Below are 27,237 nucleotides of genomic sequence, written 5' to 3'. Positions count from 1 at the left end.
GTGAGCGCGTGAGTGAAAAACTATGTGAAACTAACTTAACCGCTAGCGTTAACAACAAGCGTCGACGAAAGAAGCAACCGCATCAGCGCCGACAATGTGTGATAATGACGGTTGATTAGGCTACAACACGGTGCCACGAATCACGAATTACCAGTTCTACCACGGACACGTTCCCCGGAAGGCACAGTGCAGAGTGGCATGGTCGATCGACGTTGTCCCGGCAAGCTGCAAACGTACCGGACAGTTGTTGTCGTTTTGCCGCGTGTGATCTCAAACCAAACCGAACCATGTTATTCCCCCACACGTCACGACACCCACACGAGGACGTGCGGTTCACGCGGTGATGCACCGGTGTTCCGGGTCGTGGCGTGTGCGATTTCCTTTCGGAGTAACCCCCGAGGAGTTTTCGTTTGCGAGTAACCGAATACTCGACCATTTTTTACTACTGCAAAAAGCCATACGCCTCTGGTGGGCGGCCCGAACCAACATCGCCGGTGCCGGCTCGAGCTAGATCTGAGCTTGTGCCATCGCCACCGGCACACAAACAAACATACACATACACCACACACACACACACACCACCGGTTATGGTAAGGAAGTGAAAACTCGATAGCCTATAGCGCGGAGAATGCCATCCGACCAACAAGCGCATCCCCGCGAGGGCAATTCCTAGTGATGCGAACGAATCGCAAGCCATCACAGTGATGATAACAGTAGCAAAATGTGGGATAAAAAGCTTGGCATAGTTACATACTACTGAAGTCAATCGTAAATTGAATCGAATCATAATAATAATAATAATAACACTAACACAAACAGTCTGAGTGCTAAGTCAGCTTTTCGACGCGAGTGTGTGCTGACGAGAGTGTGTGAATCGAACCAACAAATCGAACAGTTTCTGCGTGGTTCGCGTGAGCCGATCCACCGGCAGCGCAACGTGCGACGAGTGAAATTTTGTGTGTAGAGCATGAGCGGGTCGCGAATTGTGTGGAGCTGTTAGAAAAGCAAAAAAAAAACGCTACCGAACACTACCGTGATGCGTTGTAGTGATGCGTCGACGAGAGAACGCAAGATGAGATGTGCAAGGTGCACCCGGGTTCACTGAAAACTTTCAAAACAACCGCGTGCGTGCGTGCGTGCGTGAAACCGTGCAAAAGAAAGTTAGGTTAGGCGCGATAATGCACTAGTGCGGGTCAGTGCTCAACGCGATGAGAACTCAGTTGGAAGGAAACTGCTGACCGGTTGGATGTAAAGGATGAACAAATCATTCCAATACATCTTATAAGCAGCGAAACCAGCGAGCCCACGTGTGTGCGCGAAGGTTTCGAGAAAAGTCGCGTACCAGTGTGGGTGCGAAGAAGATAACGCCAACGAACAAGGCCACGGGCGCATTAGCCCGGCTAGTGCGTAAGAGTTGGGGGAGTTGGTTTTTAGTGCGGAGGAATCGTCCAGAAATTGGAGCGAATTTGCGGAAATAATAAGTAACAAAGTGTGGTGTTGTGAGCCCAACCGTGCGTGCGAATTTGTGTGTGTTTATGTGTGAATCCATGCTCGTTCCAAGCGCGCAAAGGACAGCCAGTGACTGTGCAGTGCAAGTGAATGTGATAAAGTCTCTTTACCACCGGTACGTGCAAGTCACAAAGCTTTCAGGTGATAATTATCCATCCTAGCAGCAAACGCCACCATCGGGAAGTCGCGCTTCGGCTCGTTTCTGCTCTTGCAGACGGGCAGTCCTCGCAGGTCTGTTTTTTTTTCTTCGTTTTTTTGCGTACGTCTCTACGTTCGCGAAAGACGTAGCTCTCGTCCGGTAGGATACAAAAGCTCTGCTTCATTAGTGACGAGCTTGGAGAGCCCGATGTACCTTTCTCGTCACGCCGATTATCTTCATTCGCGACTGCCAGGTGTTCGAGCGTAATTCAGCGGTCTTGGCGCGGTTGTGCACGGAGAAGATCACCTCACAAAATCCTTAAAGCCCGATTCAGCAGTCAAAGTGCTGAAATTCCGGCCAACCGTTTTCTTTTCCGAATATACCATTCAGTTGTTGCCAGCGGGCCCGATGGCGAAAGGACGATACGTGTCCAATGCCATCCCGACAGGCCCGTTACACTGTTTGGCGGGTGTTGCGGGTTGAATGGGTCGTAACCTGCACGGCACCAGCTTCCGGTAGCCTTCTTCTCCGTCATAGCCGGGAATGCCGTGGTCGTCGTACCGGTAGTGTCGCGAAATGTGCCGTCTTCGTCGGCGCAACCGTCTGTGGGAGCATCGTTGGCATAGGTTGGGTGGTGGGCGCACAGTATCATCGTATGCGAAGAAAGAAAGCAAGCATTGGTGGAGTTGTCGAGTTTTAGATTAAATATATGTCGAAGAAAACGAAGAAGAAAAGAAGAAAAGAAGAAGAAAAGAAGAAACATGTTTGTCGAAGAAACCGACCATCAAAGTCTAACTGTGATATAATGCATACCGGCCGTTTCATAAGCCATGCGGTATGCGCAGAGAGGAGGAAAAACTGTTTTTTATTAGTGTGAACGGTTTCCATATGGTGATGTATCATTCAAGAAAAACAAAAAAAAACAATGATAATGAAATTTACCAAACATTACAGCTTATTTTATTACACCGATTGGCTGTACGGATTTTTGAACTCTCTTTTTTTTTCGTATCTGAATTGTTATACAAGGATGTTGGATTGTAATTTACCTGAACTCGTGCGATATTAATTGAAAAAAAAACCTCACATAAATTGTTAAATAAAATTAAGTTTCTTATGTTTTGGGTATTTTTTTTTGCGTTGACCCTACATCTATGCAATACGCATACCATATTGGATAAGTTTTACTACTCGCCGCCAGAGTGCGCTACTGCGCAAACGCGTTAATGTCCCGAATACCGTGTTTAACCCCCCGAAACATGAAAAATAAAATAAAACATGTTTTATCTAGGCTTTTGTTGAGTTTTGCTTTCAAAAATATCGTATATCATTTCTTTATAATATTAGTATCACAGATATCGTTATATTTTAGCTCTACTTTATTTAAACCGTAGCCCATAAAAATCATGCCTGGCAACAGTTGACTAATTTGATTTACAATTGTTACAGATACTTCCACAAAATATTACCGATATTCGACACCAGACCGAAAATCACCACTAATGCCAGGTAAGTGCTCATACAATCGGTAAGGAACAATTGTAACAAACGGGCGCACCACGAACGCTACAGCTCCTAGAAAAAATCTCGTTCTCACGCAGCTCCGTTTAACGCGAGAAAAACGCACCGCAATCAAACACTTGCAGCGTACACCAAACTGGCGTAACGTTATTCATTGCATAAAGCGCACATCTAACGCGCTCTGATAGAACGAAGGCAATGGAGACGCATTCAACATTGTTGTGACATTTTCGATTGACAAGATTGGTGGGTTCTAGCTGCTGTGTGTGTGTCTGTGCTCGTCCCGGTTTAGAGGCAGCGTGACAGCGTTGAAGAACATTGCGCAGCGTATTCAGTTTCCCGTCATCTTAGGCACACCACCGGGTTCATCGAGGTTATTTTGGACTTTTATTCGCACGGGAAAACAAGGACACACTCCATCCGCGGTGGCGAAGCACAACGTTAGCGCCACATTCTACCACATGGTGGCACCGTGTTTGGGTCACCTGCACGGCGTCGCTGAGGTTGGCCCTATCGGCACACACTCACACACACACACATACATCCCTTCCTCCCTCATATGGGTGCACGGCTGGGTTGGGCTGGCTTGTCGTCACTTTCTCGAAGAGACAACCCGTAACGCTGATGGCTCGAAGCTTTTCATTTCGTCCCTGCTGCAAATCACTCCGCACGCCCGCGGCCATTTGCACACTCTCGGCCTTCACCGGGGCTGCTGATACGTGTGATGTGCGCTCGATGACAAGAAATAAATTATAAACCACTATGTTATCGTATTTCAAGTACGATTTCGCATTCATGCTATCGAGTTTTCGCCTGCTTCGATAATCATTGCTGCACGCGAATGCGGTGCACTTCGGACGGGTGCATTCGACGTTGCCACTGATATATATATACATAAAATTTTTTTTTCTGCTCTTTGGCAACACCTAGCCTAAACAGCGGCAATCGACCAAGTTATAAAAAAAACACACACAACCCACACCCACATCCACACCGATGTGTAGCTATATCATTTCAGGCTGTTTCTTCGCAAGCGTTACCCGTAACATGCGATGACAGGTTATGTGTGATATGAAATCGGTCGATAAGGAGCAAACAGCCACAGCACTGGCAGGCATTATAAAAACATCCCCCTACCAGGAGTCGTTTGGGCAACCACACCGGTGTGCAATCGATGCGCATTGTGCCGTGCGGCTCGATTCCTTGGTGTTTCCTTGGCGCAAGAACCAAACCCCAAGTGAATCTCAAAGAAAAACGGCCCTCGTTCGCTTCCACGCTCGCTCCGTGCGTTGTGCAAATTAAAATTCCCGTTCCGTGCGCTGACGATGCGTCTAAATTGGACGTGTTGCCCTCCGTTGGCTAGGGCATTACGCGGTGTAAATCGCGCAAGTTGAACAGAAAGTCAACAATTACGCCCTGCAATCGCCCTGACAATGGTGCAATGGTGGTGTGTTTTGTGTTTGACGAACCATCGCGCTGCCACGGCCTGCAATGGTCCGCATGCACTTGCAGTTTTCGTGCCCAACGGGGCTTCTAGCAATGCACAACGTGCTAGCGACCCAACGTCTATCGGTACTAATTGGATTCTTGTCTTCTTAAACTCAGCCCCTAAGCACTCAGGCCAACTCAGCCCAAACCAATGGGCCAAAATCTACCCATTTGATTAACTCGGGCGGTATTGATTTTCTTTTCCGAAAAATATGAAAACGAAAAAAACGAAAACGAATTCTCATTAATGCTTCCTGTCCCACAGCGGCTGGCTGGCTCGTTTGCGCGAACGCCGTGCTGTTAAACGAGCCATGGCCGAGATCAATAAATCGGTTTTTTGCACGGCTTAAAACTCGTAACGGAGAGTTCGAAATCTCGACCAACCCAGCCCTTCATTTGATGTTGTGCAGCTGGTTCGTGAAGCGAGCTAAATTTATCGCATCCTTGCGCTCCATCCCTAAATCTCGAAGCGGTCTTAACAGCGGAACATTTCACCGCAGGACACGGCGCTAGTCGCGCGCTCCATCGATGCATCGGTGCACTGGCGATGCATGGCGCGATGAGGATGTCTGCAAAACTTTGATGATTATGCAGCAAGCTCTTCGATGGCGATGTGGATGCATTTCGTCGAGCACGATCAAGAGGCTACGGGCGGCCGGCTCAGCTAGCTCCATTGTATGTTCTTACAGCGCTCAAATGGAGCCGCCCAGTATGGGCGTGTTTGGACTGTTTTTCCTCGCCCATGGATCGACTCTCGTAAGCTGGGAAGGAAACCCAGCTACCGGATGCGGAAAACGAACGAAACTATCGATAAAGACGTGCATCCGAATCCGGAGTTGGCTGGGGGTTTGCGATGGCGACTTTGTTTGCCTTCAAAAGGGCAGTCCACTCTGCAAGCGCTGGTTCGCTTGCTGGACTTTTCTTGCCGACCTTACCACAAATATTGCATGCTCCAACTGCTATTTCACCCTTTGGCAATATCGCGAGTGTTTCGACGATCGGCGCCAGCAAGCGTCGGGGAGGAAAGATGTGATCGTTCGCGTGTGCCGTGGGACGGAACGGCGGATTTTCAGCGAATCGTAGTTCGCAACGGCACTGCCGGAAAGTGTGTTGAGAGGTGGAACACGACTCGCATGGAAAGCGTCCAATGGCCGACCGGCTCGAGAAAAGAACAGACAAATCACAGTGAGGGTGGAAAGCAGTGGGTGTTGTCCCACCACCGCATGCTGCCTGAGAAGGGGAACAGATCTCTTTGGTCGATCTATCCAACGCTCGTCGTAATATCTGAGTTGGGGCTGAATTTGTATCAGCGATGACGTTGTTGCCAGACGCTTTTGAACGATTGTTTTGTTGTTAAAGCATAACAACTCGACAACACCGAATGAAAGGTGCTAAGAACATCTTGCGTGTTTTCGTGCTCTCATGATTTAAGTTAACATTTTATTTATTTTCCCGATTCCATTGTTGAACGACAAGCTAGAATCAAAAGTCTTTAGTGTTTTGCTACTTCCCTCGCGTCATCGACGCTTCTTTATTTCCCGCCACCACATCGATGGCTATGCTGAACGGCGTGAAGATACATTTTACCATCATTCACCCCTCGGTAGTAAGAACAGCCTAATGGAAGCTCGTAAGCCCTTCGACGGTTGCAACACCTGACAAGTGAGAGAAGTACCAATTTCGCGTTTCGTCACGAAACGATTACAAAACGTCCCTTCAGAGCTGTGGAGAGCGAAACTTTCCTTGCGTTTCCTTCCGATTGATTCGTATCTTGGGCAGCTCGTTTCACCACGTCCCGTTGCGTGCTTGGACCAACGACACGACACCCGCAGCAAAGGGCCGTGGCACATGAAATCCAAACACGAAACACCTCAAGACCGTGGGTCGATTAAATGCTTCAATCGTGCCTTTCGCCGCACGTTTGTCTGCCGCGATATGTCTTACCAAGTGACACTGACGCGAACCGGAAACCGAAATACCGGAAAGGGGGTCCTTAAAATGCTGCTCACGACTACGGCAGGTAGTCCTTGCGGATGAGTCTCACCTTGAGGTGATGGTTGCAAATTTTCTCACTCGCTCAAGGATCGATAATTGCGTGTGTTATTTTTTTATTTAGTTTTTAAAACATACCCAGCAAAAACACGAGACCCCAAGCAAATGAGAATCTAACTGGTAATCAATGAATTCGATTCGGGTTTCGAGTTTGCCGAAGAAAGCTTCGAGTTGATTGATCATGGCCTGCTGTTGAGCAGCTTTGCGTTCTGGTTGCAGAAAAGGCATCCGATATCGAGGGATGGTAACTAATCCAGAAGTTTTCTAATCATCCAACCAACCGCAACCCGAGTCATTACGAAATGGATGTGGCAGAAATAGCCGTTTGATTCTCGGTACGAGCGTACGAGAGTAAGGAGCAAAAAAAAAAGGTCCATTCCTTCATTCGACTTCGACCACATACCCACACACCGTACCGAGAGCCTCACTCTCGAGAAGAAGCCACCCGTGGATGCATGCTCTTTTCCATTAGCATATTTTCTTCATTACTTCCAAATCTATCAACTCGGTGGTGGTCGAAGAGCGAGTCCGGACCAGTTCCAGTTCGGAGCAGATTGCAATCATCAGAATAGAACCGCTTCCAGCCCCGGCTTCTATCCCACCGGGTGTCCTTTGTGTGGCCACCCTTCGGGGGCGTATATCAATGCGATAACAATCGGAAATTGAGCCCGGCAGAAGCATTCCACCACCTTCGGTTATGGTCATCTGCCAATATCTTACTGGACCCTGCTGGACCTGCTGGATCCAATGCAATGGTTGCAGCAATGCTGCGAACCATCTCAGCTAAAATGTTCAAAACCCCCTTTGACCATGTCGATAAACAAAAGCGATACACCTTGCCCACCGGCATTTGGTCTCTCTCTCTAGCTCTTCGTGGACCGATGTTCGTGAGTGGAAATGTATGAAGGGCTCGGCCCGTGGTCGCAATGTAAACGCACAAAGGTGCAGCAAAGGGTTCAGCGCCCGAATGCACCGCCCGGTCCAGTCGAGCAGCATCAGCTAAAATAACGAACGGAAGAGGAGCTTATTAGCTGTGACTGTTCCACTCTGGGTCGCCTTTTGTTTTCGAAATGTGTAGAGAACCGCAGCAGAATGGTTGAATGTCGTTGCTTTGGCAAATGCCCTCACAAAAGCATGAGGAAGGTGAGCCATAGGGCTTGTGGACGTTGGAAAAGGGCTCTGTTTGTATGCCTTTTTGCCAGGGAACTTTACGAACGCTCAGGGAACTCTTAGGTGTTAATTATTGTAAATCATACAGCCACCGTGTCGTGCAACGGTGGTCTGCCAGACCACAAAAAAGTAACCTCTCGCTGACGGTGGGTCTTAATAGATAAAGAAGAAATATTGCTTCCGCATTCAAAACCGGCTGGTGACAACTGCGACGCTTTCGTTCTTCACCGAAATGAAGTTTATTTTCCTCAAGAGGACATCGTACGGCTAGGGCATAATTATGGCGAAAAGTTTTGGCCTGAAATCGACGCCCACTCGATCGGCGTGGGTTATCTGCTAAAGCCCCCCCCATCATCGTCGTTCGCACGAGATTGAGCCCTCGATTCTTGAGGCTTCGATTACCTTCCGGCGATTCCCTTGACGGCACACTAAACCCAATAATGTCCACGGCCCGGTGGCCCTTTCACCATTCCCGCCCGTCAACCACGACGGGAAATGAAAAGAAACTCTAAAGCCATAATTTACTTCCGATTGCAATTTCCGAACTTCCGAAGCGGTGTGATGTGCCCTTCCTGCCAGTGGAGCTCGCTTCCGAACCACCCTACACACCTGGTCCGGTGGTGAAATAAAAAAATAAAAAAGGGGAACAGAAACTCAGAGCCACCGAGGGACCCTCTGAGTCGTGGCTCTGTTGGCGCGTCATTTCGTTTGACGGTGAAAAATGAAAAATGAAATAAAAAAAAAAAGCTACACGCAAGGGGAGAACGACATAACGCAACAGAAACACGGCTCGAAAAACGGAACGAATTCCGTTTCGTTCTAAATACCTCGCCCACGTCCGAGGCCGGGTGAAGTAATTTTCCAACCCCCTCCTCCTCCTTCTCCTCTACCGACCTGTTTTTTTCTCTCTCTCTCTCGTTCTGCACACATCATTTCCATAAGCAAATGAAACGACGAACCCATGAAAACCCAGGGTTTTGGGGAGGGAGAGAAAAGTAAAAATTGACCGGAACTACTGTCGAAAGATCATGACTCCTCGGAAGCTCCCGGCCGGAACCAACTACTGAGGGTGACCGTTTGACGCTCCGCTCTCTAGCCGCCCACCCCCCCCCCCCCCCCCCTTTCGCACAATCCCCACACTTAAGGGATGAAGCGGAAGAAATCGGAACAAACCCCACCACACGCGACCGGGTGGGGGTGGCGATGAGCCTCAGGGTGACCGATGACAATCAAATGATGTGTGGATATCTAACTGTGTGTGTGTGTGTGTGTTTCACCCCCCCCCCCCCTCCCAAGGCGCGAGCGGGCGCGATTTGATTGCGCGTATTTTAGCGGGTTTTTCTCCGCGCAAGTGCACGCAAACGCACCGGTTCGCTCGCTTGCCCTCGATGTGGGGCCCTTGAGAGGGTTTGGCCGACCTGTCGGTCACCTAAAGCGACCCCACCGGTTGGCCAATCAGGGCGTTCCGCGGGTGGTACAGTGAATTCCGTGGGCCCCCCAACCCTGGGGCGCAATAAGTCAAGTGGGAGAACTAGAATAATATGCGCGTTGATTCGTGGCGAGCAGCGATGCGAAGCACCGACGGAATCGGAAGTACCCCCTTCGTGGTGATGGTGGGGGTGGTCGGAGAGAGAGAGAGAGAGGGACACAGACCGGACAATGGTGTCTCTCGTGCCGCACCCGCCGCACCGGGGTCTCCGGGGGACGATGCCGATGTTGGGCAACACAAAACACCGGATGTGAGGAAGTACTCCATGATGCGATATGATTCTAGAGATTTGGTCGCCCCGCGAAACGGAACGGAACTGCGTCCATGCGCCAACAATGGTGACGCAAACTAATAAGAGACCGTGCGAGATCGCGAACGAGGGTGCGATGCCGTGCCATTTCCTCCACGGTGCATCGATTTGTCGGTGCGACCCGGGGTGGGCCGCGAGACCGGCTGATGAATGTTTCAAATGGTAATTACTGGCATGTGGACGGCGAGCGAGATCAAAAAAAAGAAAAAAGTAAGCGAAGCATTTCGTGAGCGCAAACCACGTGCAGCTCGAATGTTCGCGCGAGTTCGCCGCGACGCCGTGCCGGGCTAGATAGCTCCGGATTGACTTGTGCGGAACAGCTTCAATTATTCGCCTCCACCGGAAGTGGGGAGTTCCGCTCGGATTGTATAAATTAGATAAGTGTTTGTCTACGTTCGTCGCGCGCTGGGTGCTGGAGATGCCACAATGCGTGGTTTACTGCGCTGTTGCTGTGATGCTGTGCGATGTTTCGAATGCCAGTCCTCTGATGATCTGTCTGATATTGGCTGCAGTGTTTCGATCAGCGCCATCTTGTCTTTGAATGCAACTCCACCAGCCACTCGATGCACAGTTCGAACAGTTCGAACGGTTATCCTTATGTTTTCTAGCCCCCGTTTTGCTGGACTGCGACCTGCAGGACACATGCAATGCCTTCGCAGGCTTTCACAGGACATCCAACGAAGCGGAACCACCACACACTAGCAGCCCTAGGGAGCGGTTTGTGCGAAGGAATTTCCCATGATTTCTTGTGACTTACCGTTTCCGGGCACAGGGCAAGCCTTTTTTTTTCTCAGGGTGACTCTATCCTGTGCGATCGTATGTGTGTCCTGCGTCCTGCGAATGGGGAGAATAGCGTGTAGCCCTTTCTACATGCGAGCGACATTCTTATCGTCATTAATCAATTTTGCTCTGAGGGAAGATAATTAAAAATTTGAACTCATGCCCGCCATTCCCAGCCCACCTGGTATCTGGGGAAGGACACACTAGCGAAGATCGTCAGGACGCTGTGGGAAGAAAAAACCATGTGTGTGTGTGTGGGTGGGACGGTCGAGTAACGGGGCTGATGCGGGAGCAATGCGAAAGTTTTGCGCAAAACTTTAATTGATTGAATTTTTCCCTCACTATCGGCTCGCGTGCGTGGGCCTGAGGATGAGCAGGACAAAAACCAATCATTAAAACATCTTCCAACCCCACGCGGCCGGCCGACAGAAGCCACTTTCATGCTTGATTGGTCGAAGGGAAAAGGATAAAGTAGCGCCGCAGCAGCAGCAAAAAAAAGGGTTCACTCCGTCTGTGTGGGTGTGTGCTCATACGGGAAAGTTTGGCTTTTTCCTGCGGAATTTCCCACACTGCGCGCGCGAGTTCATGAATAATTCACGGAAATATTTAAATTCGCTCACCCAGTGCTTTGATCGAAGCGCTGAAGCTTGAGTTTGCTGTTTGTTGTTTTATTTTTTTTTTCAGCAACACCTTCTCCTGCTAGAGGGTAGCCTGCGAAGCGTGAAAGAACGCTCCCACGTGATTTTTCCACCATTTCAGGTGCATTACGACAAATCACGCAATCACCGGATATGTCCCGGATATCAACTACTTCCGGAATTTTCCCACGAGGGGTGGCCCTACGTCTGCAGAGCAACACAGCTCATTACCACCGAGTGTCAATAGTCTTTCACACGCCCTGGGCAACCTAACCTAACCGTAAGCGACCGAGGGGCTAAACTTGTTGCACTGTTCGCGCTGTTGCTTTCTTAAGACGTGCTGGAAACGAGCAATATACTACCGCCCAAGCTAAGCGATCTGATTTGATACGTACGGCAAACACGACCGACGACCCTCTCGTTTGTGTTTGACGTTCAAATAATAAGGACTTGCTGCTCTGTCTGTTTTCTTAAGACCGTCAGCTTCAACCATGATGGGGTGGAGGATTCTGATCCTTGCCATCTTTTTCACAGCTTCTTAAGCGTACCCTCGTTGGGGGAAAGTTGCTTCAAGGTCGAATCGTTCGTTCGTTAGGCTCAAGTTCCTCATGAAGGATTCGTTTACGTTAAAGAGTCATTATGGGCTGTCATAATACAGCATGTTTCCAAAAAAACTGCCAAATTTCATTATTTATTTAGATCGTTGTTGTATCGCTTATCTAGTTTACACTTGCATCTCTTGGTTCACTGTAAATTATCCCCATTAATAGCGTGAAGCGCAAGCTGCCAAGAATAAGGAAAATGAAGAAACTCGCACCCTTCTCGAAACGCTCAAGACATCTTCACGCTTAAAACGTTCAACGATTTCTTCGACGTTGGCGGTCTTTCCTTCTCCCCTCAGCTAGAAGTTTGGCTTCCACCCGTGAAAGAATCTGTTTTCACCCCTCTGAGCAGCTTCTTAAACGACAGAGTTCTTTCATCGTTGCGGTGCTGGTTGGGGATGTTCAACAGACGATTTCACGCTCAGCTAAAGTGCCTTTCTTGCGAAGCAATCTTACCGTTTTTAGCGCGTCTCGAGAGCGTGAAAGTGGATTAATTTCTTCAGCGCTGGACCGTTTCGTCCCAGTGCCGGACCGGACCTAGCAGCCAGCATCCCTGGCCAGCGGGTGTTGAAGCGAAAAGACAAAGGACACACTCACTGCGGCATTAGCAGCAAAGAAACAAGCTCCACCGGGACCGGAGCTGGTTCACTTTTTGTACATTTTTTTTGTTGTTGTTGCTGTTGTTGCCCTTCGCTTGCACGACGCCGGGCAAAAACTTATCGACATTGTTTGCGCGAGCTTCATGGTAATTAAACCATCTCAGCTCGTGGCCGTTGCGGTTTCCCGTCGAGATTCTGCGTTTACTTCGTGCCACTTTTATGCTCGCAAGAAACTTTTGTCTTCGCGGGGCAACATCATGCTTGCGGCTGCCAAGTGATGGTACCGTTGATCGATCGCTGATGCCCAAGATGCCCAAGGATGGGACAACTGGACAAACAAAAGAGCCACCATCATCTTAGCCACCCGCATCATCATAATCATTGTGTAGTGCAAGGAGCGAAAGGAATCAACAACAACAAAAAAAAGGCAACCAAAATCGTCCTCGTGAAGCGAACCGAGCGCGTCCGAGATTGGTATTCGTTCAAAAGGAGGGGTGAAAAGTATGAATAACATTTTCCCAAAATCGAAAACGACAAACTTCTTCCTGCGCCGTGCACAAAATGCTGTGCAAAGTTCGGTGCGAGTTGTTCATCTAAGTAGATTTATTTCGTCTTACACTGCAATCTTCAACTCGTTCACCTGCGCCCTGCGTACCAACGCTGCTTCAGCATCACTCTAGGACACTCGTGGGCTTGTTGCCCTGTGAATAACGCTGCTTCCGTTCTGGAACGGCTGGAAATTATTTCGAAAAGTTTCGCCTCTTTCCTTGTGTCCCGCAAACCGCAAACCGTATCGGTGCAAACCCCTACCCACTGTCGGCTTACCTGATATGACCTTTTCGCTTCGGTTTGCTGGGAAATAATTTTAATAGTCGGTCCGACTTGCGACTGGCTGGATTCTTTTGGTATGCCGTTTTCTGGGTAGATCTCTTTCTCGCTTTCTTAAGCTTGATAATTCGCCTTTTATTTTGCTGCGGCCTTGCTGCTGCTGCCCATCTAGCGCTGCATATATGCACCGTCTAGTGCGTGTGATGTGGGTCGGAAAGCTTCATTGACATGTTCGATTTTTACACCCTTTCTATGAAACGCACAATGCGAAATGCACGGTCGACGGAAATCGGTCGTATTTATGTCCCGCGCAGCTTCTCAGGTCAGGTCTTGAAGCGGAAACACAATCGTTCGCCGTGCTTTCTAAGCAAATACCAAGCTATCCTTTCCTTCGAGAATTGTTTTCTTTTTGAATTTTCACGCGCTTTCCAGGTGTGCGAGAGTGTGGGAATGTAAGGAGAGCAAATCTTAATTATATCCCAACTGAATCACGGGGAATCAGTTGTGTTGAAGCCGAGCAACACCCGCTGAGGTTCGAATGAAATATATTCAATTATTTGTAAGTTGTCGATTTGTCACAGTTCGTTTGCGCGGTATGCGACAAACTTTAGTGCGTCTTTTCACAACCGATTCGACTTCCTTGCTTCGCATGATGCCATCACACCCATCCATTAGCTGGTTGGGGCAAAAGTTAGACGCTTGCTTTCCGAAGCGCATCGCTGTGGTGGTCGCGTGCTCGCCACGCGACCACGCTGCCGGTTTCCCGATTTTCCAGGTGAGGAAGCATCGCCTTACACAGAACAAGAAGAGGAAGCCACGGCAGAAAAAAAGAAGAAGAATCTACCATAAGCAACGCGCTAACAGACGCCGTCTCTCTCGACTAGCTGCATGGTAACGCCGCAACCGGCTGCAATGTGGTCGTTTTTCGTCCACGGAATACAGCGCGTTACGGTTGCTTCCCTTAGCTGGATGGGCTCTTCCCGGGGCTTGTTGTAAAGGCAGGCGATAAGAACCCACATTTACCCGTGGAAGGCTTCGTGCGAGGGGTGCTGGGCGCATTTGAACGCGGGCACGCGCCCTATTCCAATGTGCCCGGGGTGTCCCGAAGTTCCTGCACACGTAGGTAACGTACGAAGAAAGTGATGCCCAAATGTTGTCACCATTGCGAGCGATCTACTGCAGCACCAGAAAGGGGGCTCGCTGTGTTCCGCAATGATAGCTTGAGCAGCAATCAAATAGCCGACAGCTGCAGCGGTCGCTTCGTAACATGTTTTTTTTTGTTGTTTAGCATGTTCAGATATGGCTGGTGGCGAATAAAATGCAACAAATTATTCGGGGAAAATTAGGCAAGAAAATGAAGATTCAAGAGATGAATCGAATTTCATTTTAACCCGTTACTGAAATATTTCATACATGATCGTGGCAAAGCCAACCATTAGTCCAAATTGACGAAGCCCAAGATACGCAGATTCTGTTTCAACTATTTCAGCTGGTGTAGACGTAAATAATTAAAGCATTAGGCATTATTTCTATCATGCGCCTTTGGAGATGTCTCATTAGAGTTCATTATTTGATCCGGCTAAAAGGTAAACCCTTTTACATAAATTAAATGTTTCATAAACAAAAGGTAGTTGAAAAATAAGTTACATTCAAAACACAGCCCGTTCCCGAGCTCCTTGGCTCGGAATTATAAATTCCTCTTTGCCAATTCACCACCCATCCGGTCGACGATGCTACAGAAGGGCAGATGCACAGAATCGCGTCCCTTAGCTGAAACCCCGGCTAGTAGTCTAGCCCGTCCGGTCTTAGTTCCTGTATGCGCGAATGCTCCCACTGTGATAGCAACATGCGAGGACCGTTCAATTTGCACACACCGAAAAAAAAAATCCCCTCGAATGATGGTAGGGTCCTTCGCGTGGCCTAAGCCGTGGCCACCTTTACAAACATTCTTCGTCATCGTGCTACGCACACCTTCCCTTCGGTGGCGTTTTCCAGTGGCTCAAACAAAAATCTTCCCCATTAATACCACCGCGGTCGATCTGCTGCGAATGTTGCGAATGAGAGCGAACGAATAGGGAGAAAAAAGCATACGCACACACAGGCGGCAAAGGCAAGCCAACAACAATTGGTACCGAGCAAAGGCTTCTCGGCTGGCGTCCTTCGACCCTTCGCACGGACCCTATAGGCGAGTTCTGCGTGCTGTCTTCCCCTTTTCGAACGGCACTCCTTTACGTCATAGATGCAGCTGCAAGCATCCTGGCAAGCCTGTCTCGCAACACACACATACACACGCGGGTAGGGCTCAAACCGGCGTGGCGTGTCCTTTTTCCAGTCGCTCACCTTTCCACGCACACACGCGGTCACCCCAAAATCGTCGCTCGCCCTTCTCGATCGGGGAGGTCCTGTGACGCGGGGTCCGTTTTCTTTTGTCAACCAACGGTAAAGATCGTTGTCGGAGGCTCGTTGCGCTGGGGTGAGTACGCTGCGGTGCTTCAGCGCACCCTTCCGAGTTCCGTTTTAGGCATCTAAGCCGTGCTGGAAAGTTCAAGGTCCCAGCACTAACTATACCCGTATGCTCGATGGGTCGATCCTGCCGCAGGATGCGTACGCCAGGCTGGCCGTCGAGTGTGGCTTGACGAGCGAAGGTCCTGCCGCAGGATCGCGCTGGAATCGAGAAATGGAACTGGTTCAAGCGTGCTGGCACAAGGGAGCAAGCAAACGCTCAATCCACTTACCAAGGGGTGCCGGCTAACGGCTCATATGGCACACGGAACCGCACGTTCGTCGCATCGCTGACTTTCGATCGCCGATGCGCGCTCATCAACGGTGACATCGCGCAAAAGGACTCGTACGACTCGCCGACAGCTGCCACAATAATTTGCTTAGCGCTAGTGCCAGCTGACGTCGTTGCGGGAAAATGCGGCCAGTCGGCTGACCACGAGCACCACTACACTCGTTGAAGTCTCTGATCATTCTGAGAAAAGCGCGAGCTCGCGCAAACGGCACGCACGGCGTTAAGAAACCCGACCTTACTTTTTCCCAAGAAAATCGAACCATTTCCCCTCGGTTGGGCGGAACTCAGTCGGGTTTTCTTGCCGCGTCTGGTTGGCTGGTTGGTTTCCTTTTCCCCAGGGCACGCAACCTACCACAATGTGGCGTGGCGTGGCGTCTTAGCACCACCACGACGACGATGACGACGACGGTTCGTCTCGAGGCATTTAAACGCGTCAATGACGTAACTGCTTAGGGAAGGCGGTCCCGATCCGGCGTCTTTCGAGCCAAGGGCGTGCTTTCTTGCGTCGTTTTTGTGCAGGAGTGGGGGTTCGAGCGACTTCGAGTCGGTTCTTATAAGAATCGTCTCCTTTCCTGGGTTTAGTGGTGAATTTCGAAGGGCATTACGCTGCACCATATGTTCACGTTGACCTGAAGATGCTTATCGACGAGGACGGGACTCGCAGGAGGTCGTTTAACTCTACGCAACCGGTGTTTGGTGGTGGCGTTGGGTTTGTTTGCTCTTGTGCTCTCTCTCTCTCTCTGTCGCAGGGAAGCGTGCATCACCTTCTGTTCCGTTGGCCCTTCGATCGGAGGGATTCGAGCTGGCTGCAGATGGCTCGAAGGATACGGTTGTGAAGGCGTATATTTTTGCACCTTCGGCTGGCTTTTGATTCTTCTTGTCGCAAAACGAAGGCGAGATGCCTTTGCGGGTGGTTTATTCGTTGTTTTAACATTAGTTTTTTTTTGTCTCACTCTCCGTCAGTCTGCTGCCAGGAGCATCCCTCTACTGCACGTCTTTAAACTTTCAGATGCTCTTAATTTTTGTTTTTTTTTGGTGACTCGACACACTTCCGCCACACATTTCCGGAAGCTGAAGGAAGTTTGATATTTATTTGTCTACGAGCGCACCACCGCTGTGCCTTGCTTGTGTGTCTTGTCTTTCATTAGCGTGTAGGAAGCACACACACAAACAAAAAAAACGACTCGCCTTGCTATCCTTTCGCTGGGATCTTAAGCTTACACCGTAAGCCAGCCAGCCAGCCTTCGTGACTGCTCTGCTTCTGGCGCATTGTCACCTTGTCGTCCTGGAGGCTTTTGTTTATGCCTGCCTGCTTCTACTTCTCAGTAGGCATCTTTTCGCCTTTCCCGCATGCAGTCGGGTGTCCTTGGAAGGATATCATGCTTTCGTGTGCATCTTCCGGTGGCACCGTACGTCCTTCGCATCCTTTGGTTGTGTTTTCCGGCGTTTTTTGCTTCTCCGAAACGAGCAACCAGCACCCGGTGGTGGAGGTGATTTCTTGTGCCGTTCCTCGAGCAAGCATGAAAGACCCTACCAAAATTACCATCCAAACCGGGTGCGTCAACACACTCACCGGAAGCCCACCCGTAGCCGCACGGTAGTTTGCCGACGTTGCGTTTTGCGTCCGTTGACCGCTGCGACTCATCTACCGGGCTGAATCGTGCGCAACGGGGCAGAGAAAATAGAACTAAACCCAGCCAGTGAAGACGTTCTCGCCCCGGCCTACCGGAAGTCACTATTGAGCCGTTTCGGGGGCAAATTGAATTATAATTGAACGTCATTATGAGCAGCGCTTCGACAGAGGCAAGGTGTGAAATTGCCGCTCACCGAACCGTACCATTCAACGGATTGCTCGATGGATTCCTGCCGCGAACTAGCCCTTCCTATTGCACCAACTGCATTCGCACTGCTTGATCGATGCTTCGGTGCTAGAAGGTGCAAATGGTAGGAGATAAGGCGCCAGAATATGTAGCAGGCTGGCGTAAGAAATGGCCCCAGCTGAGTTGCAGCCGGTCTGGGCCGATTTATTGCTTCGGTGTTCGGTTTCGGAAATCCCTAATAATGTTTCGCTGGCACGAGTGTTGCCGGCCTGGTAGCGCCTTTATTCATTAGCGCACGCCCGCATACGCCAGCAGCCGGAGATTCCTTTAAGGATGCGTTTGCAGTGATGGTTTGCGCTTTTTTTTTCTCTCTTTCTATGCTTCGCCACGCTTCCACCACACCGAGGCAAGCTGCGTTGGTCGGTTCGATCAATGCACACCATACGGCCTAATTCACTCAATCATTTCTTTCGTGTGAATGAATGAGTGATACGTTAAAGACGCTCTCCGGCCCGGTGGTTTTCCCGGCTCTTATGTAAATGCCTGAAACCGTCTCGTCTCCGGATCGAGACATTGGCACGGGTGTTCGATGGGCATGCGTCTAATTCACGGCTGTTTAGAGGGCAAACATGATTCAGCAGGCCCACCATCACCATGCCAATTGACTTTTAGCAGAGGCAGCTCGCGGATGCAGCCCCGAGACACCTGGTCTAGGGTCTCAACAGCAACGGCAACGGCAGCAGCAGCAGCAGCTTTACAGATGCCTTCCGCCCTAACGTATGCCGCATGTTGCGGTACGATGGCATACCGCACCATGAGGTGTAGCATTTTTTCCCCCTTCTTTGAGCCAAAGCTATCTCTGGTGCACGCTTCGGTTCGAGCGTTGAGTGTGCCCGTGCCGGTTGGGTTGTTTCCCCCGGAACCGGAAGAAACCGACACACAAGGGCCCGATACCGATATTTTCGCTTAATGCGTTTTTTACGTGATCGGCATATTTTTACGCGAGCACCATTCAACCGGAATCATCTGAGCCAAAGCGCATCATCTGGTAGAGCCTCTCTGGTTCATGATCTATCCTCTTTCGCAAGATGCTCTAAAGCCGCTTGAACCTCAGCGCATTTCCAATCAACTTCTGCCACGAGCCAAATGGCCACCGAATCACATCGCAGAATCGCGCGCGCGCTCGACCAAACCCTGGACGGTGGCCATTTCTGATGCCATGAAACGGGATACTTTTGCGGTGGTAAGACAATATTGCAACCAAGATTGCTTCCAGCCTGCTGTAACCGACGCACAGCCTCTCAAGAGCTCCCGGGATTGTAAGGATCAGTGCCAGATGGTCCGAAACCGGCGGTACGATCGAGCAGAAGATGATTAATGCGAAACCGCACCAGTGTGCGAGTGCGTCGAAAGCGCATGCGGTGCGAATGAGTAAACATTTACCAAACAAAGACGTTGACCACTGCGCCGTGATCACCAGGCTCGGTAATCCTTTGGCACGGTTGTGGCCCGATTGGCGGGAGAAAATTCTTCGGAGTCCTTTTTCGCGTCCCTTTTTGGACCAGGTCAGAAGCGATATAGTCGCCCGAAGGAGACCGTTCGATGCGAGCTGAGTGTGTGTGTGTGTTGTGATAATCCTTCCAGTCGCTCCAGTACGTTCGTATGCAAAAGCGAACAAAGCCCAGCCGGCCTTTTGTACCTGTGACAACGGCAAGAAGGATTGCAGTGGCTTTGTGCCGTGTGCTGGGTGCGCGTTCTACATTTCTTCCTTTTTGGCCCCGGGTAGCTTTGTGGTAGCGAAAGGACATCCCTGCGATTCATCACGCAGCCGTCAATGGTGCACTGATTGTCACATGAAGGGTTTCGTTTGCAAGCGTTTACGAAGGGTGTAATCGCATGGTGGGTGTACAATCGAGCAATTGCTTAATTTCGACATCTTTTTTTTTTTTTTGGCATCACCTACGCAGATGTCATCGACAACCATTGAACAGCATTGTCGTGCGGCAAGCGGCGAAAGCTGCAAAGTCAGAGCTTGGTACCTTTACCAAGACAAAAACCGGCAGCACGCCACAGAGCGGAGAAGGTGAACAAACCGGGCTGACTAATAAGTACCCGGAGATTTTCTGTGGCACTCTGCCCCACCCAACCGTGTGCTCGGAAAACCTACTTTCCCGGGGAAACCAGCATTTTGTGGCATCCCAAGCCACTGGTGTGCTCACAATCATCGTGTGCTTCCATTCGTCGGGCTCAATGTCTTGAGGGATTTCTCCGACCATGCCATGCCCAACCAGTTGCCATTATCGTTGGGTTTGACGATTCGTATTTGCATTCGTATCCACCTGCATCTTGCAGCGTTTCGCTACGAACTGGTTCCCGCCGACGCCCCCAAGAATATGGCTGCCCTCTGCGTGTTTCTTATCATTCGCTCACGCGTACTGTGTTTCATTTCTCATTCGTTTCGACCCAGCGTGGCATCCAAGCCTCCGTCGAACACAAGAGCCCTGTTCATGAAGCCAGTGAGCCAGCCGGGTTTTGCGAAGGTTTCGCTATGCTTAAGAAGCACCGTACCGTCGCTGCATTATGACCGCAAACGAAGCTCACAACTGTGCAATGATGCATGAAGGCATGTGTGTCTTGTCAAAGTGAGCTTATTCCCGCTGGTGGAAAGCTGCCCGACGTTGCCCGGATCCCGTTCTTGCGGGAAAGTCTCCAGGACACCAAGAACCCCACCATCATCATCGTAATGGCCAACCAGGGCCTCCCTGTTGGGCCAGTGCGTTCGTGTTCGTTGGATGTGCCCATTTGCTTTCTTTGCAGGGTATTTGTTTGTTGTACCTCACTGAATCTGGCTTTCTTGCCCTTCCATTGCGGATACTTGCGGGCGTATTCGGAAGCGTACGGCAGTAACGCACGTGGAAATCATTTTCAAAAACAGAAAAAAATGAAGAAAATATGCAAGCACACGGTGCGGCAGCGTGAGCCCTTTTTGTACATTTTTGCTGCCGGGTACACTGCCGCTGGAGGCCCTTCCGTTAAAAGGAGCTTACTCTGCGGACGGCGACTGGTTAGGAAGAGCCCTTCCTCGCACTGAAACGGAGCCTCCTACACCTGCTCCATTCGCAACCGGACGCACTGTAATGAGTTGCGGACGTCGAACAGAAATCAAAAATGGAACTTTGACAACATCGAGCGGCTCCGGCCACTCCGGACTGGACGGTTCTAATTGTAAAACAAAGAGTGAAAAAAGTTTTTTCTTTGCCCACCACTCGCCCATCGCCTTCGGTTCGGTCGGGGAAAAGGGTTGAATTTCAGGCGGCCCAGTCATCCACCCACATCCCTCTGCTCTGACTGTATTGTTCGCTCCCGTTCGAGGCAGCTTCAATCGCAGCACAAACCAAAGCGCATACACATTGCGCTGACTTGGGTGAAGAAATTGGTAGCGATAGCGAGGGTGGTGGGTTTGTTGGTTTTGGAGTGCTCAAAGCCGTCTGGCAGGTGGGAGTGGGTGGTTGGTTTTCGGTTAATTAAAAGAAATGCCCCGTACGGAGGTCGGCTGAATCAAAGCCGATCGATGGTTGTGCTGGAAAATTGGTAACTTTTTCAATTGCAAATTAGATTGCTAGTAAACCAGCCCCCAGCGAGGGTGGTTTTTTTTTTCATTCGCTCGCTCTTGGTTAGGGTTAACCCTAGGGTAACTTGAGGCCTGACCTGGCCGAGAGCTTCGTAGACTGCAGTAACTCGCGAAGGGATTCCGCCCATCACGTGCAGCTCATTGGGCAGCTCAATGCACCATAGCGAATGGGCAAGAAAAGTGCACCGAAGCCAGCTCAAGCGCACCGATGCAGTTCTTTCGTGTACACGACCACCAAACGACACCTTCAAGCGCATCCGCAAGTAATGGCGATTAATCAACCGAATTATGTCTCGTTCAGCCCTCGGGTCGCGATGAAGCGCCATGCTTTTTGCAATCCCCAAACGTGAACCAACGGCCAAAACGAAAGGCTATGCAATTTCGCCAAAATGGACGCCATCGATCGATATTCGAGCACACAGCCGCCGCCCTTAGAGGAGCCTGGGAATCATTTGTGGTTTGTTGTTTAGGGTGGCGTACATACGTTTGGCAAATGGAAGAGTGAAGGGCTCGACCACCGCCTGGCTGCTGGCCCTGAGAAACCGAGGAATCAAAGCGAGCGTTCGCCAATGTGCTCGGCCTATGTGCACATAAATTGAATCATGCACCGTACCAGCCATACGGCATATGGCCCGAAAACAGGCTTGCGAAGCAGCCCCCAAAGATTTTGCTCTCGTCCGGTCCACTCGTCGACCTCTGCACGCCGGAAGGATCGATCGGAAGCGACAGACGGACACATTGCGCTAACCCACGGTCATCGCGCGCGCGATGACACCGACCACCGTGGCCCCTTTTGCGCCGAACGACCAGAATCCGCTGCCCATTTGCCTGGAACGCTGACAAGATTGACAAGCTGTCGCGCGCGCTCGTGGATCCGCTGCATCGTTGCACCTTGCACCGCAGCATGCAACTCCCGCCCACGGTTTGGGAGGCGAAAAGGGCGCATATAAACGAACAAAAAAAAGCATGCCACCAAACCGTAACAGCGAACGGCTAACGAGCTTTTGGCTTGTCTTCTTGCGCCTGCTGCCTGGTGCACTTTTCGTTTTTTGCTCGCAGCGCGACTGGCGCGATTTTGCAAAAAAAAACAGCCACCCACCAGCAAGCGGAGCGAGTGAAGAAGTGCATCTAGTGCAACGGCATGGCTGCTAACCCGCGAGTCTGCATCGGTTCCACCCATCCCAAAAGGATGCGCCCAGCTAGCGCTGACCAATGCGAGTGCCCAGCGCTTTGGTGGTGTGCACAAAAAGTGCATCCGAACGCGCGCGCGACTGGGCGAATTTGACGCGTATGTACGCTCACGATGCCGTGCTTGTGTGTGTGTGTGTGTGTGGGTGCTTTTTTTATGCAAATTCGCGAACGTGCGCGAGTGCGGGGACTTGAGGGATGGCTAAAAATTGCATTTCAAAACGTTATTTACTTCGAGTGGTGCGTGTGAATGCAGGTGGAGGATGAGTTGGTGAGTTGGTTTTATGTACGCGAACGCAACATAAAATGCGATGGCGAGTTTTCTTGCTTCGTGCGTTCACACTTTGCGTTGGGAGACAGTGTTCTTTTAAAAATAGCCTCATTTTGCTGTGGAAAATCGTGCCCTATTGGTATATTGCCAATTGATTCATACACACGATGGACCACCATGCAACGTTGATGGGAAATCAAATAAGTAATGCTTGAGTCAGTCACAGCGAGTGTTTCGATTTTCGAACAAACTCTAAGTCTCTAAGCAAAAAAGGCATTAATCTCCCCCAAAACACGCACACAGCCCAGTGCAGTGGGAAGAGCTCTGGTCAAAACATGGAACCCTCAGGGCCGGAGTGAGCGCACAAACCGGACGGAAGCAAACGGACAATGCACAAATTCATTCGACGCCAGCCGGAAGAAGCACTAGGAGGTGGGCGCAGCAAAAAAGAAGCCCAGTCTCCACCCGAGTCGCTACCACCGAGTGTCCTGAAAATCGAGATCAACTGGGCATTATTGGCCATGCGTTTTGCTTGCAAAAGCGCATTCATCATCACCATCGCAGCAACCATCACACCAACCTCCCGGCTGCATTCTGCACCGGATGCGTTGGGGATGAACTTTGCGAGCGCACCAGCGCACCCGGGGATGAGTCCTTGCTGCCGGCCAACCTTGCACATCCTAGCCGACCAGCCAGCCCGCCCTTATGCAGCCCTGAGTGTCGAAGAAAGCGCACAAAAAATCGAATGCACGCGGAATCGAATACATGCAAGGATGGGTGGCAAGGCAACGCACCAGCACCGTCCAGCGTCAGCGCCTGCCCTAGGATATGACTCTCTGGCTGATGCGCCTGGAGTGCGGTACATAAGTCCGGTGCTCGGTGTTCGGTGCTCGGTGCTGGATGCACCTAGCAAGTCTCTACCGTCCGTGTTCGGGTTTTTGTTTTGTTTGAGGAACCCCCCAACGCCCAGAAGTGTGTGCGGAGAGCGCGGACGAGAGCGAAAACGTGCGAGTGAGCGAGAAAACGCACACGGCACGGTGTGGGTTGTCCACACAAAACTGGACAAATGAAAGGACGAACAAACCAGGATCCTGTGCTGCTGTCCTGCTGGGTGGTGGAGATCATTAGAGACGCGCGCGCGCGCGTGTGTGTGGCAAAAGGGGACACGAGAAGGGCCACCCGCACGAAAAGGTTGCATTTGCAGCCCACCAAAGTTAGGTCGCGGAACCACCGCTAGGGGGCGCTAGAGACGCACTGAAAAACTGCACCGTTCGAATTGATGTCCAGCTCCTGGCAAGGTATCGATCCGATCTCGCGAGCTCTGGCCCCGGGGGCCGCCAGGCTTGTCAGATGCCATTTGATATATGCTATGTACCGCACATGCACTTCTGATGGAGTCCCCCCTTCCCCCCCCCCACCCACCTACCCACCTACTCGGTCGAGGACACCATCCCACCGATGTTGGGTGGGCTTACGCACGCATTGCACGTCTGGTGCTGTGTGTGGGCTCGCTAGCCGGACGTGCGTATGGACAGGAAGCGAGCCCTCGCGAACTGGGTGTGTGTGTGTGTGTGTGCTGTATCGCTGCATTCGAGTGCATTCGATTGCATTTATGTTTCACTGGCCAGACGGAAGGGCTTTGGGATTTGGGTGGAATCGTGTGGGAACGCATGGGCGGGCAGCAGAAAATAGGATTAATACCTCGTAGGCTTTATCAAGTTTTTAGTACGAAATTGCACCCCCTCCCTGCGTGTGTGTGTGTGTGTGTGTGCGTGTGGAGCTGCCCTGTACTCGCGGACCCTGCGGACGTCTTTCTGGTCCGTGCTATTCTCGATGGCGGGCAAATGCAAACCAGACGAGAATGTATAGCACGGAGAGATACAGGGAACAGATGAGGCGAAAATAGCGCTCCTGCCCGCGCCACAGGCTGAGGCCGAGGCCGAGCGGCAAAGTTTTAAACAATCGACAAATGTGCACTCCCTTGTGCAATTTTGTGCACTCATCTGGCCGGATTGAACGCTGAACGAAACGCGCACCAGATTATCGCTTCATTGAGAGCCGCTCTAGCCTAGCATGGGAAATTATTTTTAATATTTAATTGCTTCTCCGGAAGCACTCACCGGCTATGGCGAAAAATCGAATAAAGTCAAGCGTGGAGTAAATGTTTTAGGTCTAAATTTCTGCCGTTTTATTCGAAGCTCGTGCTACCAAACAAAAAATCGGCTTTTGGGAATTGATGTGGAATGTTTGGCGCTAACTAGTGCGCATGCTCTTCAGTCGTCGGACTGTAAGGCTGTTTCGTTACCAGCTGGAAAAGTATGCAATCATTATCTTCTTTATTTGTTGCTTGCTTTCTCAATTTTGTATGTTTTATGATGGTTCCTCGTATCGTACTATCAGTATTTGATAGACCAAAGCAAAGCATCGAAAACGCCCACCACCGGCACATGGTGCTTCTTTTTCGCGTGGAACATTAAGAACGTAACGACAATGAGTAACGTGCAATGTTGTTCTCGAGAATAACTCCAAGATAAGCCAGCGTCACTCGATGGGTGAGTTATCGGCTCGTTCGCAGCCATGTGGAACCGGTAAAGATATCCGTGAGACGCCCCCGATTCAAGCGTCAGTTACGTGAATTCGTCTGTTGCCCAAGACACTGCCCACCAACAAATTCACGTCATGTCAAATTCCTACACGTCGACAGCAACCTAATGCACTCGTCGCTCATCCGCATCGAAGGTGCTCCTATCCTAAGTGTACGGTCCTTAGCGCAATGGACTGGAAACATCTCAAACAACAACCGCGAAACAACAAACGGCGTCGATCATCCTCTGATCGATCGAGTGTGTCGAGCTGCGACGACAAACGATACGCATTTACCCACAATCAACTGCTTTTCCAAGACGATGCTTCACCCGTCATAGGGCAGCACGTTGGTTCTAATGAACCGCGGACCTCGGAGCGCAGACGCAACCGATGTTTTGAGCCCACAACGCACAGTTTGATGAGCGAAGCCGTTTTACGATTGCTTAATTGCTTCATCTCGTGCCGGGGAAAGGGCAAGAACCGGACCGGACCTAAACATATGCACTCCGCGCCTTTGCGCGATGTTTCGACCCTCGACTTGTGCTTACTTTTTCAATAATGCTTCTTCCGGATCACTCGCGAACCGCCAAAGGGGCTACGTACCGTAACGCCATGTGATGTGTATAGCTCACCTCGCGACCCTTTCGACCGAATCCTTGGCGCAGGTTTACACGTTAGGAAAATACGTTCGATCACGCGTCATCTTCGAGCGCCCTTTGGCCCTTGGTTCTCCTGGTTCTCCTGTTCAATGTGCTTCCTTCTTCCCAGTGCCCAGTGCTTCCTGCACCCAAGCGAGCGAGAAACGGAACAAGCAATTGATAAAATTACTCCAAGCGTGCTCAATATGCGCGGGAAACTGGAAATGAACCGGCACGGAGTGAAGAAAAAAAACAACCACAAAACAGTACCCACAACTTTCATATTCTTCCGCCAGCTCATCCGTCAATTGGTCGTTTGCTTGCCACGACCGTCGTCAATCCGTTGGGTACGAGCAATTGTTTCCTCGCTCGTACATTGTGCAGGGCTGCAATCCAACTGCGGCAACAATTGGCCGACAGCACCCACTGGCACGCTGCCCTTTATGATTCTTTCGCATACGGATTTTGCCGCACGGGATCGTCGGGCATCTTGCTTCTGGAGTAAGCGAGTAAGCGTTCCGCAGGGCGTAATGTCATTTCCGGCCAACTCCCGGAAGAGTGCGCCAGCACTACGGGTGAGAAATTTGAATCCTTTCGTCCGGCCCGGGTTTCCACGGATCCAAGTTCCCATAAGATCGGTATCGCTTTGCAAAACCCGTACCGCTTGCGCAATCGCCCAACGGGTAGTGCCTTCAATTAAACTCGGCCACTTTTGCGACCGTGCCAACCGTTTCCCAATGCTTCACAGCGCAGCCCGGCTTAGCGGCTCGAGCATTCACGCGCGTTTCGTTAATCAACCAACCCCACAAGGCTATCGCGCGAACGTGGAATGCATCAAGATGCAAATTAATTAATCGCACTGCCGTATGACTCACACCGAGTGATCGGCCACATTTTCACACCAGAACCTTGCGTACGATAGAGCCCTGTCGGGGGTTGTAAACGCTTTTCTTGGGTCTCGTTTTTTTGCGGTTGATTGAATTCCCTCACCAGAAAACGACGGTTCAAGAATTAGCCACACTAGAAACGCTTTCTCGCTTTGCGTCAACGGATGACTCATCAGAAGTGCTGCCTCGGGGTGCTCGTTCGACTTCCTTCTTGTTTTGTTTCCTTGAAATGGGCCTTAAGTCATACTAAAAGCATTTCGCTCATCATCTGCCAGCAAACTGAGCAAACGGCCGTGA

The 27,237-nt window shown here is 50.6% G+C and overlaps 1 protein-coding gene across 1 annotated transcript in view; it reads left to right on the top strand.

Annotated features, from left to right (window-relative positions):
* The first annotated feature begins 1,832 nt into the window (after positions 1–1,832).
* LOC128720380 (homeobox protein prospero) overlaps positions 1,833–27,237 on the top strand; it is a 50,690-nt gene continuing 25,285 nt past the window's right edge. The window contains exons 1-2 of the mRNA XM_053814048.1: positions 1,833–2,539; positions 3,098–3,157. The gene's annotated coding sequence lies outside the window, so the exon portion shown is untranslated. The remainder of the gene's footprint in view (positions 2,540–3,097; positions 3,158–27,237) is intronic.

This window comes from Anopheles nili, chromosome 2 (genome assembly GCF_943737925.1).
Source record: "Anopheles nili chromosome 2, idAnoNiliSN_F5_01, whole genome shotgun sequence".
Classification (NCBI taxonomy): domain Eukaryota; kingdom Metazoa; phylum Arthropoda; class Insecta; order Diptera; family Culicidae; genus Anopheles; species Anopheles nili.
This window is presented reverse-complemented; position numbering and strand designations above follow the sequence as displayed.